This window comes from Sphaerodactylus townsendi, linkage group LG05 (assembly GCF_021028975.2).
Source record: "Sphaerodactylus townsendi isolate TG3544 linkage group LG05, MPM_Stown_v2.3, whole genome shotgun sequence".
Lineage (NCBI taxonomy): Eukaryota > Metazoa > Chordata > Lepidosauria > Squamata > Sphaerodactylidae > Sphaerodactylus > Sphaerodactylus townsendi.
Window position 1 is genome coordinate 112,189,601 of NC_059429.1, and position 16,593 is coordinate 112,206,193.

The window sequence follows — 16,593 nt, forward strand, 5'->3', positions numbered from 1 at the left end:
AGGGATCACTGTGGCTCAGTCAGTTTGGGACAGATAGGGTGCCAGCTGTTTTGCCTGGCAAAGATGGTAAAATGCCATGCGAGTGGCGTGATTCACTTGTACCTACATAGTCAAGGAAGTATCAAGGAATACACCTGTCAAGAGTCGACAATCTACCATCTGCCCCTTTTCGGCTCAACCACACTCTTAGCTGAATTTAGTTTCAGCCAGCTCTCTTTCATCCATTCCTGCACCGCCTCCAGGCAAGTGGTCAAAACAGTTGGGACAGCATCCGGATGACCACACAGCAACAAAAACAACTGGATGTCATCCACATACTGATGGCAATCCCATCTGAACCTTTAGATCAACCCGGCAAGAGAATGCATATAGAAGTTAAACAGTAGTAGTGAGAGCATTGCTCCTTGTGGGATGCCACATACCAGCCCATTTCAGGCAAGAGGTTTACTCACCAATTGCAACCCTCTGTCCTTAATCTTAAAGGAATGAGTTCAGCCATGTAAGGCTGCCCCAGTTATGCCTCAATCAACAAGGCAACTCGCCAGAATGTCAAAATTGACCAAGTTGAACGCTGCTGAAAGATCTAATAACTACAGCAGTGCTGATCTGCTCCGGTCCAGATGTCTGTGGAGGTCGTCTATGAGGGCAGTCAGAGCTGTTTCCACCCTATGGCCAAGCTGGAATCCAGACTGGAATGGGTCCAGAATCAGTGATTCCACTAGATAGGTTTGGAGCTGTTCCGTGATCGCTCTTCAGTTAACCTTATCCATGAAAGGTAGATTCAACTCTAGGTGGTAATTGTTTAGATCAGAAGGATGTAGTGATGGTTTCTTTAAGAGCAGTCTCACTACGGCCTCCTTCAAGCACCTTTTCTGGTGGTGAGGGAAAGATTGATGATTTTCCTCAAAGAGGCCTGCATCTTGTCCAAGCTGGCTTTTACCAGCCAGGATGGGCATGGGTCCTAGAGCAGTGGTTCTCAATCTGGGGGTCGGGACACTCTTGGGAGTCAAACGACCCTTTCACAGGGGTTGCCTAAGACTCTCTGCATCAGTGTTCTCCATCTGTAAACTGGATAAATGTTAGGGTTGGGAGTCACCACAACATGAGGAACTGTATTAAAGGGTCGCAGCATTAGGAAGGTTGAGAACCACTGTCCTAGAGGCACGTAGTAGACCTTGCAACTCTCAGAACTCTTTCCACATCATCCTGGGAAAGTAAGCTGAATTGGTTCAATAAAGGACCAGGAGAAGGGCCAAAAGTTTGGAAAACTCCAAGACCAAAAGTTCGGAGAACTCCAAGGCCCAGTCAGCCACAACCTGCAATAGCCTTAACAGGCTATCTGTTTGTTCATTAGGTAGCCAGAATCTCCTCAGAATTCCACACCAGGCCAGTTCACTGAATAGCCAGAAATCTTAGCATAAATGTGGATGTGATATGTACAATGAATATGCAACCTACAGGTAGTCTGAAAAAAAGTCAATGACAGGATTGAAACTACCCAATTTGATTGGTGCTGTGCTCATTCAGTCAAAACAATGCATGTTGAGATATAGAAGATTATTTATCCTTCATCTCTACCTGAAGTTATGTAGGCAGAGTCTTTTCCAGGGAAGTATCAAGTATTCTTTTATGCTATCACATGCATCAGTTAAGCCCGACACCAATATGACTCATCTAACTTTCCCTAGAATTGAAACAGCTAAATGGGAATGGGGAGGTGACCCTCCTTTTCTTAGCTGGAACACACTTACCTTAAACACCTGGTCCAGCGTAAGATGGTGGTTTGTTTCAGGACAAATCGTCCAGAAGGAGAGTTTGCTGTTGACAGATGTTTTCTGAATAAACATGTCATGAAGAGAAAGATTGTGCTGTATGGAGTTCTTCCAGTCTGGTTTTGGCAAACGTTATTTCAGTGGGAAAAAGCCAAACATGGAGCTGCCTGGCTACTGACCATGCGGAGACCATTTCTCCTTATAGGCCAAGGTGTTCAAAATGGCAGTCAGGAGCGGAAGAGTATTGTCCCATGAAAGTAATTCTTGAGATGACTGAGCAAAGTTATTCCTTATATTTAAGTTACAGGACTTGAAGTACTTTATAGGATCAGAGCAGAGTTTGGTGCACTGTAGTTAAACAGGGATCAAACTGAATTAATTCTCTCTCAAGAATGGTCTTAGCTTTGTTGAATCCTTTGTTTGACATCGGTGAGTTTACTCCATGGGTAGTGGGGTGATTGTGGCTTATTAGGGCTATAGCATTAACATATTGAAGTGAGGCCTTGAAACTCTTGACCTGGAGTTGATGTTGCTATGGATAATGCATTACATACTGCTTTTGAAATCAAAATTGCCTTTTCTAGGACTGGCTTATGAAAAATAGTACAAAATGGGCTGGATCGCGTGACAGCTGATATTTATCAAGGGTAACAGGAGCTTTACTCATTTTCACATTTTTAAGCAAATTCTGAAAGCTCTCTGTATGCACACATGTTCAGCATATGTCTTGGGAGCTTTGAACGTTTTGTTCTGAAGTACATTGGCTCTCATTAACACAAAGGTCCAAAGTATAAAATTTTAATGAGCTTCATACATCAAACTTGTGCATAGCATTATTCTTATGCAACGGGACATGTAAAATTTAGTAGTTCTAGAATAATGTGACAGGTTCAAAGCTTTTATCTCTCGCCTTGGAAGATTTAAGTTTCTCCAAAAACCATGCTCAAAAAATGGAATAAATTTTGTGGTGATAGAACTTTTGATAGTTCTACACAACCATTCTAGCTAGGATTGGAACCCAGTTCTTCCACTAAAGACCAATGGAACAATATAGGACTTAAATTAAATTCTAGAATTCAAAATTACATCTATTTTTTTAAAGAAAGTTTAAGTCTTTTAAATGTGCTGTAGGTTAGGCTGTCCCTTTGTATCTTTTTTAAAAAAACTGTATTGGTTTCATGTTAGTAACTGTTCCTTGTTACTGTGGCAACTCAATATATTGATATGCAGATCACATTGACCTGCAGCAAGATAACTGAAAACTGTAGGTATCTGGTGTAGATAAGTAAACCTTACAATCCTAATATTTTAAAGTGCAGCTTGTGAATCTAAAACTTGAAGTGTTCTTGCTCCTTATAGTGGAACATAGAAAGTGCTAATAGAGCTGCCAAGAGACTGTTCCAAAATATTTTTGGCTTAACAAGGTCCTTTATAATCTGCTGTGTGTCGGATGGACGAACAAAACAGCAGAAGTGCATTTGAAGCCAGTTTATCAAGTGATAATATAAAGAAAATCTCTCATTTTGAACATTTATGCACACAGTAATGTAAATCAACTGTGGGCGTTACACTTATTTGAAATAAACTGTTGTATTTTGCATAATTTGGATTTATAAATGATTACGACTTCGATGACCACACCAAGTGTGCAAACCAGGAGAAATATAATTCATGGAATGGGTCATGCTGTAGATGCCTTCCAATTCCACATTTACAATTCAGAATTGGGTATCACTGGAATGGCTCAATGGAGCTACTCATATTTTTGTGTCATCTTTTTGCAAATAACTGACTAACGTTGCAGTGTAAGACCAGAATCCAAAACATAAAATCATAGAATTGGAAGAGACCCTAGGAGCCATTATGTCCAACCCCCTGCAACGCAGGAACACATAATCAAAGCACTCCTGACAGATGGCCATCCAGCCTCTCTTTGAAAACCTCCAAAGAAGGAGTCTCCACCACACTCTGAGGCAGTGCACTCCACTGTCAATCAGCCCTTACTGTTAGGAAGTTTTTCCTGATGTTTAGGAGGAATCCCTTTCCCTTCACCTTAAACCCAGGACTCCTGGTCCTAGTCTCTGGAGCAGAAGAAAACAAGTTTGCTCCCTCATCAACATGACATCCCTTCAGAACTCAGATCCAACTTAAGTTTTGTGTCTTAGCATGGGCTTGGTAATAACTGCCTCTGTTGTTCCTAGTGCATAACTTACAGGTAACATGGATGCTCTGGGTTCAGCACCATACCTTGGCCATCCAGCTTCAAAACAAAAACTCTGAATTGTAAATGTACACTAAAAACAGTTTTACTGTTATTACTGAGTCGTGATATGGGATGGGACATTTTCTACCCTACCTGCAGATGTAAATATTTGTTTAGTTGTGGTTGTTAGAGCTGTTGTGTTGACAATTTGACAGTTATTTGATCAACCACATTCAATGGGCTAAATTGGAGTTGTGGAGCTTGTCCGTGGTATATTTTCCTACTTTTGCTAACATTATTTAAATCTTGCTAACGTTGTTTAACACTGACTGTTGTGGGTTTTCTGGGCTGTGTTGCTGTGGTTTGGTAGTTTTTGCTCCTAACATTTCACTCACCAACTGGATTTGTTTTCCTGCTCTTCCACATGAAGCCTGCTCTTGGGCTAGTCACAGTTCTTTCAGACCTCTCTGAGCCCCATCTACCTGATAAGGTGTCTGCTGGGGGGAGAGGAAGGGAAGGAGTTTGTAAACTACTTTAAGACTTTTTCCAGGAGAGAGGAGTGGGGTATAAATCCAATGTCTTTTTTTTCTTCTGAATAGTAGTTACCACAATTTGGGAAAGCAGAATCTAAATACTACTTATATACACAATTTAAACCTTGAGTTAACATGAACAAATGTGTGTGCGTATTAAGTGCCATCAACTCATTTCCAACTGATGCCGATCCGATGAATTAATGACTTCTCCTGGAGGCGACTTAGGGCATCTTGGCTGGGTGATTCCCTTCCTTTGTCTAGAGAGGCAGGATGTTGATTTTTTCCACTTCCTGCGACGTCCCTGGCCTCCATCTTGGTTCCCCAGAAGTTCCCTCCTGCTGCCTCGCAGAGAGTGTAGAAGTAACTTTCACCGGCATTTTGCAGCCAGCTTCTAGGTTTTTTTCCCTTTAAATTTAGCCTTTTTTAAATAGTGTAGAAGCTAGGCAGCAAAGAGGGCTGGAGTGCAGCCCGGGATTACCGTTTTTAAGCTCCAGCTGCAATCCGGATTGCAAGGGATTCTCCAGCCAACGCCGGAGTCTCTCCTTGCTTTTCTTCTCTCGGCCCATCCGCCAACAAGGCGGCCACAGATGGCTTCACCGGTCTTTTCTCACCCACGCACTTCCACAAGTCGGGCGGCGGAGGGGACGAGGGCGGCCATCCGCAAAGTGGAGTCAGGCCGCCCAGAAGAACTCCTCGAAGACTAGCAAGAGCTCAGGAGCTGCAGCGCGCAAGACGGCACGCCCCGCGAGCAGCCGCTGACGGGCGGGCGGGCGGGAGGGATCGACGAATCGGTCGCTACTGACGAAGATGTCGGGAGGATTAAGCCCCTACAGGAGCTTCAAAAGCGACCCATGTAGGGGTCCGCTGCTGGCGTTGCTCCTGCACCGCTGCCTGGGTGGATGGCTCCCTCGGGCGCCATAGGGCAAACCAGCGCGCTGGTGGATTCCGACCCCATGCAGGGCCGGGACGAGGGAGCGGAGCTGGCGGGAATCACCTCCTCCGGAGAGGCATCGCCTCACCGGAGACGAGGCCAAGGACGGCCAGAACAACATCGCCTGGAAAACCAAAGAGGGCAAGACCGGGGAAAGGCCCGGACACGACAGCCGGGCAGCTTTCCAGGCCCTTCGAGAGGGCAAAGGTGAGCTTCACCTCCGTGGAGGCAGGCAGAGCAACCTCCCATCGGGAGGACAGGGCAACGCTCCGGCCGGAGTGACAAGTTCAACCTCCCATTGCCTGCATCAACATGGCGGTTTCTGGCCCCTGGAGAGACGCTCTCCACAGGGGAACTCATGGGCTTCTTTAGAGAGCCGCCATGAGGGAAGAGATTACAAGGTTCCATATTAATGGCGTAGGAAAGCCACAACCAAAGAGCAGTGAGCCAGATCCCCCCTTGCCCCCAGAGCCTGTAGACGGAGCGCACTGGTCCCCAATCCCGGTCCACTCCAGCCCCGTGGTGCAGAGAGGAACCCCTGACCATCCCGGGGGACACCTCTTGAGGAATACAGCTGCCGGGGAAATCGGGGACCAGTCGGATCATTTCTCTGATTCCGAGGAGCACCCCCATAGAGTCCAGTGGAAGTGCTTTATGAGGTTTTTCAAACAAGAACACCTCTCTGCACTCAATGGCCAAGACTATCTCTGCCCTGGAGCACTGCAAGATGCATTGTTGGTACGCGAGAGGACCCATGGCCAGCCCCAGCCCCGACCACCACCACCAAAACCCATCAAAGGGATGCCCCAGGGGAAACAGGACATCTTTCCTAAGGCAGGAAAAACCTCATGAGGTTTTCCTCTCCCCACTTCCAGAGTATTTTACGGAAAGGAGGATCCGCGAGGGAATGGTCGGATCTAGGAACTCCAATAGGGGCTCCTCCATCCCAGTTTCAAGAAACTGTACGCCAGTCCCTGACGCACGTCCTTAATATCACATGCTGCAGAGCACCGATGGTGGATGCCCCTGCTGCTACTCTCTTTCAGTCAGGGCTGGTGACAAACGCGACGGGGAGGGGTCCACTGAAGGATCCCACGGACTGCTTCGCGATACAGATCGCCTTTCCTGAGAAAGACGCCCATCGACGAAATTCAGCCCAGGCCACCAAGATCTTGGCACCATCAGCAACTGTTTGCTCAAATTTGGCCTCCATCACTGTGGGCTAAGAAGGCTCCTGAGACATGATTCCTGAGTGATCAGAAGGATCAGGGAGGGCATTGAGAGGGTCCTCTTTGCTACATCTTACCTAGCCGACTTCCACCTTTGATCGCAGCATGATGATGGTGACCGCGTGGCTCAGCACTGGCATCGGTGGCCCGCGAGACACGCTGGCTCGGCATTCCTGGGCTGCCGACTTTCCACTCTAAAACAGGTGGTGGCCATACCCTACTTCTACTTCCACGGAAACAGACTTTTTGGACGGGAGCTGGACAACGCCCTAGTTGGAAGCAGAAGGGACAACAAGAACAGGGAAGATCCTTCTTACCTAGATAGCCATCAGAGGGGACACGTCTTCCTCCTCCTACAAAGATCGCGACACACCAACTTTCACAGAACCTTAACGGACGCTTGCCTCGGGCCCTCTAAAGGGAGATGGAGCGGAGGACATATCATCAACACCAGTCAACTTTCGGAAACAGGGCAACTTCAGGCAACAACAACAACAACGCTGCCCAAAATTCGCTTCGTCCCAATTTCCGCCCCGGAGGCAAGAACTGGCCAGCCTTTCGCCTGGGTGGGCCAGAATCGCGAGCTGACCACTCCGAACATTCCGGTCGGGCGTCAGCCTGTCCTTATTCACTTCTTCAAGACGCATGGTCGTAAGGCGATTTCACGTGAGGACCGATGGACAAGGGAGAGGTGATGCGAGACGCGGAGTTACCTCCACTGGAGCTGGCAAAAACACCAAAAGCCATGCTTCCGCGACCTTCCAACGCCACTTCAGACTGGACAAACTCCAAAAGGACCAGAACAAGCCATCCAACACCTTCTTCTGGAGATCAGAGCCATAGAGCCAGTTACCGCCATCTATGGAGAGATTCTTAGGAGTCTACTTGTTACCACTTCTTCTACCGTACCTAAAGAAACGTGCGGAGTGGCGCGCCATCTTGAACCTCCTCAAATACATCAACAGCAGCACATGCGCTTTGTACAGGTTTCGAGGATGGAAACTCTTTACTTCGATCCATCATGGAGAACCTTCAACCCGGGGATCAGCTGACGTCGGCTAGACCTCATTGGTAGAGGCTTACCACTTCCACATTGATCAACCCAAGGCACCGCGAAGTACTTTACAGGTTCACAGCCGGGGAGCAATTTCACTACCAATACCAAGAGCTTCTCCCCGCTGCTGGGTTAGCAACGGCCCCGCTGAAAGTGTTCTCCAAGGTCCTCACTTGTCGCCATCATGGAGCTCAGACAGGAGGGAATACACGTCCATCCCTACCTCACGACGACATCTTGATTCGGTCGTGAAAGTTTCACAGGAAATACGGCCCTCGGGCGGGAGGCTTCCATTGTACGAGTCCAGGATAAAGTCCCTGACCAAACACGGCTTCCTCATAAACCTCGGCCAAAAGCTCTCTTTAACCCCACATCACAACAGATGGAACACCTGGGTGCACGTGTGGATAAGACACGCCCCGGAGCGCTCTCTTCATGCCTTCTGTCCAAGATCAGCTGATAAAATACAACGGCTGAAGCTAAGGAGCCCTTGGCTGTAGCCAGCCAGGGTGCTCCCCACTACCCAGCTAGAGCTTGTTTGATGGGGACTGTTCATATCCACAGCAGAGCATGGTGCAATGGGGCAGAATGATACTTACGCGTGACCGCTGCAGAGGTTCCTGCTAATTTCACACCAGCTGCTGGATCATGGCAAAGACAAACAAAACTCTTTACCACTGACCCAATCACTAGCTAAGAGAGACAGCCTCTACATGGTGGACTCAATCATCCAACTCGGCCGGGGGCAAGTAAGATCTACCACTGCCCCAGGACAGGGTTTTACAGGGCTCTCTACGGATGCCCACAGCCCCTCAGCGGGATGGGGAAATTTCTGGCCTAGCAGCCAAGGCAAATGTTACTGTGCACAAGGTCAGTGGGCTCCATACTTCACGGAGAACCACAACTGCCCATCAACATCTTAGAGACCAGGGCAATTTGCGCTTTGGCCCTCCCAATCCGCCACTTCCAGCGGGAGGAGCTGCTATATGAACAAACACCGCGACCCTGGTGAGGACGGACAATAATATCACAGCAAAGGCATACATCAACAATCAAGGGAGGGTCCAGATCCTCAGCACTGCACCGAGGCGAAAGCAGAGTACTGGCCTCGGGCGGAGAGGCCCACCTACACTCCTTGACGAAGCGGAACACATCCAAGGCAGCCTCAACACACGGGGCGGCAGATTGGCTCGTCGACAACAGATCTCCGGAGGCAGAGGTGGAAACTCAACACTCAGATCTTCAAACAGATCAGCGACACTTCATTTTGAAGGCCGGAGGTGGATCTCTTCGCGAGCGGCGGCAAAACCACCAGCTTCACCAACCTTTCATGACCAGATTTTTACCACCCTCAGGCGATAGCTACAGATGCTCTGGAATTCTCCTTTGGCCCGAGGGCCTCCTGCATATGCGCCTTCCCTCCGGTCCCAATCATCCCACCAAACTTCTGAAGAAGCTGGAGAGGCAGAACAGGCAGAAATCATCCTGGTGGCTTACCGTGGTGGCCGAGACGCACCATGCGGTTTCCTCTTCAATTCTACAACTATCCATTGCCCCGCGACTTCACTCTCCTACCGGAAGTCCCCAGGACATGCTGTCCCAGGGACTGGCCCACCACCTCCCAACCCTCAGTGGTTCTGCTTTGACCGCGACTGGCACTTTGAGCAGGCAGGCTTTGAAGAGGAAGGGCTATTCAGACAAGGTCACAGACACTATACTGGCTCCTCTAGAAGAGCCGTTCCCACAACCAACATCTACAACTGCTTTCGTGGAAAGCCAAATGACTTGCCAGAGCCACTCACCTCACCCCGGTGAGACCTTCGGTTCCACATATTCTCCAGTTTCCTACAAGCAGGCTATGAGAAGGGACTCCGGAGTGCGACCTTTGCAAGCAGACAGGTGGCGCTGACCCTGCGCGAACGATATGGGTCTCTAGGGCTCAAGGGCACCAGATCTCTAGGCACCCAGACATCATCGGCTTCTTAAAGGGTGTGCAGCAGCAGCAAACTTCACAGAGCTCTTCATCGTTTTCCCCTCTTGGAAGCTCAACACGTTACCTTGTGGCCCCCTCACTAAGCCACCGCTTCGAGCCCATACTGGCTGCCATATACCGCAAATTAAGTGGCTAAGGATGAAAACCCTCTTCCTGGTCGAAAGTTACATCCATGGCGACGCAGGGTTTCGAAGCTCAGGGGAGCCACTCATCGGATCGTAACCCCAACTAACTTTGCTTATTATCACAAGGACAGGGTCGTCGCTGGCTGGACCCCCCACTCTTTCTGCCACAGCAAAAGGTGGGCTCCTCCTTCCACACCCTCAGACAGGAGGTCATCACTCCCGCACCTTCTTCCCTAAACCATCTCATCCAAAGGAAAGTCCTGTGGCACCGCTCCGGATGTGCGAAGCGGCCCTGACAGGAGTTCATATTAAGGACGGACCAGTAGAAACCCATCAGGAAAACTCGAGGGCCTGTTCATCGGCAATATCATCACGACGCTTCGAGCAGGAAGCACCTTGATGTCTAGGAGCAACTATCAGTTAGCACCATCAGGCAGTGCATCATGTCGAAGAGGCCTACAGGGCCAGCTTTAACATACTCAATCCCACACAGGGAATCACAGCACACTTCCACTTACGATGCACCGCAGAGCCAATGCGCGGCGCTCAGGAAGACAAGTGCCTGTAGAAGACATCTGTCGAGGCGGCTGGCTACTTGGTCCCTCCAGCTCGACTTTCATCCAGACATTACAAGATCCAGTACCTATCTTGGCCGCGGAAACGCCTTTGGGTCAAGAGAGTCTTAGAGCATCATGATAGAGACTGATCATCCCCAATCTGCTAAGTTACAGCCGGGGACACTGCTCGGGGAGGTCCCAGCCAAGATGTTCTAAGTAAGCTTCCAGGAGAACGGTCCATTGGTTCACTTTACCGTGAAGGAGCCTTCTCCTGTGGGGCAATGTGGGCATCTTGGCCCTCCCTAAAAGATCAGAACAATCCAGTCTCTAAAAAAAAAAGCAAGAAGTTGCACAGCTAAAAAAAGTTTCTATGTTTAATAAAAGTTGTGTTTTGAAATCTAGGAGGCATGTTATTGGAATTCTTTCTGTTACCCCTGGCACATAGGAGATGGTGACTGCTTTGTCAATAGATCTCTGGGGAACCAAGATGGAGGCCAGGGACGTCACAGGAAGTGGAAAAAAATCAACATCCTGCCTCTCTAGACAAAGGAAGGGAATCACCCAGCCAAGATGCCCACGTCGCCCCACAGGAGAAGGCCCCTTCACGGTAAGAAATTATGGAACCAATGGACCTGCTCCCCGAAATGCCTTCATTGTTAACAGCCCTTGCTCCAGGTTCCTCTGCGCAAAATGTAGAAGAAGAAATTAATGCGCTAAAATCCCCCCTGCCATTTTACACTAATTATGATGGGTACTAGTGGCTTTGTATTAAGAGCAAGTGTTACGTTTCTAGGGTTGTATGTAGTAGTATTTGGGAAAAGTATTGAGTGATATTACAGGTGGTGCTAATCTTCCACATATAACATAATGTTCAACATGATTAATCTTGTTGAGTTCCTGTTCCTTTACTTTGGGATCTGGATTGAAAGTATCTAGTGCTCCTCCACTTTCCTAAAACACTGAATTGTAGAATTGTACTCACTGGAATACTGATTGTATAGAGCAGTAAAGTGCTCATATAATGTTTTTGGCTTCTTTCAGAGAGTGTCCTTAAATAAGCCTATGCACTGAATGGCAAGATTCTCTGTGGTAAGTGTATCACACATGTTTTTGAGATAAATGTCGTTGTCCCTTGCTCAAACCAAAATAATACTTTATCGATCTGGTATTAGGTTCAAAAGGTAAGTCATAAGTTGCATGTCAAATAAGGCTGCACCCCATCTAAAGTTTCACGGGGGAAAGAATCAAGCCTTTATTAAGTAACAAGCAGCAAAGACATGGGAAGATTAAGGAAATATAAGTTTGCCAGTATCCCTGATAGGCTGATTTCTCTTTCAATGCAACAAGAGGTGAAAATTATCCCAGCAATGCAGTTAAAACCAACTGAGGATATGAAACCCCACAGTGCAAGTGTTCTTGTTGAATTGAGCAATATGCATAGGATGGAGTTTTAGCGATCAGCCCACCCACTTCTAGTCAATTTGACAATTCTTTGATTAAAATTTGAGAAAATGATACACTGACAATGCAATCCTATGCAAAGTTACTCACGTCTAAGTCCATTGAAATGAATGGGCTTTGGAGTAATTCATAGGATTGTACTGCGAATATGCTGTTTTATTTAGTTTGAAATGTAAGTTATTTACTTTCTTCTCTTCCTAGAACTGTAAAACCGAATTCAGTCTTCAGTTCCCTTATTTTTTGTGTAACCGTATTTTAAAAGTAGCTCACACAAGTTAATGTTTTTAAAAATTTCTCCGGTGTCTGGTTTCTGCGGTCTTCACGTATGTTCTGTTTTTATGTATTCTCCTTTCTGTCAAACCGTCTTGCTTGAGACATTACATGCCATTCTCATTCCTCTTTTTTATCAGGAAATCCTTGGTAAATGTTCCTTTTCTGTCTGAGGAAGAGGAGGGCCTCTTGGAAGCAATAATTCCCACCAATTGCTCATGGAGGCAGGAACAATTTGGTCAAGTTCCTGCCTGTTTGTGTGGGACTCACCCAGTTTCAGTTTTGTTTCCCTCTGGCCTCAACAGGGAGTTCAGCTTCTGAGCAGACTTCTCAGATCAACCTCAGCTTTGAGAGAGAGAGAAAGAGAGACTTCTGTTCTCTTCCTTCCTATTCTCTTTCCTTCTTCACACCTCTTCTTATCTCCTCTCCTTCTGGTTCTTTTGTTTCTGAAGCTTTTCCCCACTCCCCCGCTTGACAAGTCTTCTTAGAAGCAAGCCTTTATTGGTATAGACAGCAGTACAACAATAATAAAAACAGATTAAAAAGCATATACAATACAGAATATACATGTTAGGATGAAGGAATCTACTGGCATTTAGTAATTTCCAGGAGAAAGTCTGCCACTATCATACAGAGAGAAGGATCAGGGTTGTCCAACAAGTAGTGTAATCTAAATAAATCGGGGAGATCGGGTAAACGTAAAGGAGTGAGAGATCTCACATACAATTGGATGTGGATTTCCTTTGAATCTGCTGAGACAGTGAAGTAATTGGCGGGCCAGAGATTCAACTGAGCCATCGTTACATGGGCACAATCTTTTAGCCTTTTCTTGCTTATTAAATCTGCCATGTAACAAGGCAGAAGGCATAACATTAAACCTGGCGAGCATTATGGCTCTCCTTTGAATAGGGTTTATTAAGCCAATACCGAGGTAGTGTGCCAAGTGGCCTCCGTGCTCAAATGGGAGAGAAAAATACAGGGGGGAGCATGTTTTCTTGGCTGCGGTGATTAGAGTAGAGAACTCTCTATCCAATAGTTGATCTTTTAATTTCCTATAAGCTTCTGAATAGGACAAAGGGCAAAGTGAATCCACAGACAGTCCAATAGAAGCCATTTTTTCTTCAATTATGGAAAACCAGGGGTTGGAATAGGTGTCAGAGAGCAGACGGTGAACCAGGGAATTACAGTCCGAGAGAAAATGAATTCGCAGCCAGAATCTAAAAGTCCTCAGCCAAGCGGTTGATTCCAAGGAGTTTTGACCTAACTCCAGACAAAGGGCTGCATAGGGCACACAATTTGGGAGTCCAGTTATCTTGTGAAAAAATTTGGATTGAAGAGAATTCAAGGAGTGATTAATAGCTTGAATCCAAATTAGGACTCCGTAAAGCAATCTCGAGGCGACTTTGGCATTGAAAAATTTGAGGGCAGGAGGGATAAAGGAGTGGCCACTGCTGTAAAAGAAACGGAGTAGTGCTGACATACTATTAGATGTAGCTAGGAGAGTGGCCTTCCTCTGGGCTGCTCATGAGAGGTTAAAGGAGAATGAGAGGCCAAGGTATTTAACCTGTTCATTTTGGGTGCTTTTCATTGCCCATGTGAGCTTCTTAAAGTTCCTAGAGAAGACCAATACCTTGGTTTTTTCATAATTAATTGTCAGTCTGTTGGATTCACAGTAATTCTTGACAAGTCTTGGAGACTTAAGCTATGTAGGAGAGATTAGTTTCTCTCTGAGAATGACAAGGGCCCTCTCCTTCCATCTGTTTCTTGAGGAGACAACTGCCCTGATGGCGAGCCCAGAGCGGATTAGGAAGGCTGTCACAGCTCAGAAACAAAAGCACCTGAAAACGTGCCATGAAAAAGGCATGAATACCATACCTCAACTGCAAATGTCTCTCATGATTGCTAGTTTGGCTTAGGATGGGCGAGGCTGTAATGGCATGCCAGGCACCTCTGTTGAATCCCCCCAAGCCTAGATGAACTCCCTGACCACTGAAACAGATCTTCAGTGAGGTAATGTGTGGTCCCCTCCTTCTGAGGTTGTGGGCAAGTAGAATCCTTGCTCAGCTGAGATAATGGCATTTCTGAGGAAAGTCATGAGGGGAAAGCTGCATGGGATACAAGAGCACTCCTTCTCCATCCCCCACCCCATATGGGGGCTCAAGGATTCCACATGAGATCATCCTCACCTGCCTAGAGAGGAGGGACCAGGTATATATGTAGAGAGAGATGCTTCATCCCATCAGGGTCCTTGCTTACAATGGCCCACTAAGGTGACCTGCAAAGCTTCTTCCTTTGTTGCAACCCTCATAAGGGCCAAGAGCAGCCCTTCAGGGATAAGCATTTCCTCTTAGCCAGAACCCAATTGGGGCTTCGTCATCCAAACTGGTTGGTTCACACCTGCAACAATTCAGGCAGGGCTATTCAGATTGTTTGCTGCTCTCCTGGGCTGTAGTTGGCTGACCCTCTCCAGGTCTGATAGCCCTGCAGTTCAGTCAGGTTGCTACTGATAGAGCTCCACTGATCGAGAATCGAAGGTGAGACTGAAGTTGGAAGATAGCATTGAGGTAGCATATCCAAACATGGCTGAGATGAAGGCTGCGGCTTTGACCTCGTCTCCTCCTCCAGCCTCTGAGACTGGAAAGAAAAAGAAAGAGAAGTCCCACAGGCCAAATCCTTCAAGCCTAATTGAGACACCTAACTAGGGTCTTACGGAGGGGACCACAGCAGGTTGCCCCAGTCCAGGGGTGTCCAACTCTGGCACTTCAGATGTTCATGGACTACAATTCCCATCAGCCCAATTGGCCATGCCAGCAGGAGCTGATGGGAATTGTAGTCCATGAACATCTGAAGCACCAGAGTTGGACACCTCTGCCCCAGTCTATCAGAACAAAACTTTAACACTCTGAATCTGAGATCGGGAACCCAGGGTGAGTCAGCAGACCTGGAGAGTGGACATGTCAACTAAGGCAAAAAGACCAGATCCTTCAAGCATTGAGGTAGCATATCCAAACATGGCTGAGATGAAGGCTGCAGCTTTGACCTCATCTTCTCCTTCAGCCCCTGAGTCTGGAAAGAAAAAGAAAGAGAAGTCCCACAGCCTTATTGAGAGACCTAACCAAGGTCTTATGGAGGGGGACCACAGCGGGTTGCTCCAGTCCATCAGAGTAAAACCCAAACCCTCTGAATCTGAGGCTGGGAACCCAGGGTGAGTCAGCAGACCTGGAGAGTGGACATGTCAACTAAGGCCAACCTCTCTACTGAGAAGTTCACGGGCAGACTTGTTTGGGGAGTCAAGGTGTTGGTGGAAACTGAAGAAAAGAAAAAGGTGATGCCTTCTTCCTCTGCTGTGAATTTTAAGGATAAAGACGATTTGCTGATGTAGCCTTTGGAAGGAGGGTCCTAAAACAGGTGGCATCTCAAGATGATTGAGGGGAGCCCAATGGTGTAATAATTTTTCTGTCCCGGTTGCAGCTTAGGTATGTAACCAGCTAGGATACCAAAGCCCCACTGAAGGAGAATAAGTGATTTGCTGTGACCCTCCCTGACCCTGCTCATATTACTCCTCTGGTTATTTACATAATTCACTTGGTTTGGTTGCTGTGTCTTTGCTGTTATTTTCCTTCCTGTTCTTCGGTTCATTAGCTCATGAAACTGGGTGAATCCCACCCAGGAGACAGGAAGTTGAGGAAATTGTTTCTGCCTCCCTGAGCAATTGGTGAAAATCACACCTTCCAAGATGTCCTTCTAACCTCAGAGCAGAAGGAACCCTCATGGTAAGTATTCAAGGTTCCATTTCTAGAAGCCGTCTAGTGATATTTAAGTCTGTTAATAATAAAATTGGAGTGTTCATTTTTTAATACCTTCCATTATGATTGTGAATTTGCCATATTAGTTGATCTGCTAAATTTAGGCATGTAAAATTTGGCATTAATCAGAAATGTGTAACCATATCAGCTACTGAAAATACAAACCTCATTTGGATAATTGGAGAGATAGATTTCAGCAATTGTATTAACGCTTTATAGCTATTGGAAGGGTAGATTGCAGCAGTTTTATTCATGCTTTTTCATTTTATGTTGTCCACTTTATTTCATTTATACCTTTTTAAAACATTTATCTCCTGTACTGTGTAGGTTTACTAAATTTTGTTATCCATTGAAGTAAAAACTGTCTCCACACTAGCAGCATTTTTGTGGATTAACTCCTCTTAGCCATCAAATAGTTTCCTTGTTATACAAACAACAGTGCATTTGTCAGACAGTATTAAAATTAGAAGCTTGTGTTCTCTATGGCTGAGACTTGGTTTCTTTTTCTAAAAAACGCAACAACCAGATTTACCGGCCTGTGTTCCCTCTTCCTTTTCCTTGTACATTTCTTAAAACACTCTAGTTCTTCTGTAGTATTTTTTTGTATTGACCATGGTAGATATAAGGAAATGGAACTAGTTTTATAATGCCACTTC

At 46.7% G+C, this 16,593-nt stretch overlaps 1 protein-coding gene across 9 annotated transcripts in view; it reads left to right on the plus strand.

Moving 5' to 3' along the window:
- Window positions 1–16,593, plus strand: part of NCOA3 (nuclear receptor coactivator 3) — a 115,256-nt gene that overhangs the window by 38,324 nt on the left and 60,339 nt on the right. For 6 of the 9 annotated variants that reach the window (XM_048496432.1, XM_048496441.1, XM_048496440.1 and 3 more), the window contains one exon: window positions 11,442–11,489. The exons of 1 other annotated variant lie outside the window; for it this stretch is intronic. The gene's annotated coding sequence lies outside the window, so the exon portion shown is untranslated. Of the gene's footprint in view, window positions 1–11,441; window positions 11,490–15,773; window positions 15,905–16,593 lie in introns of all 9 variants that reach the window. 2 more of the 9 variants (XM_048496437.1, XM_048496439.1) reach the window with 1 other exon arrangement.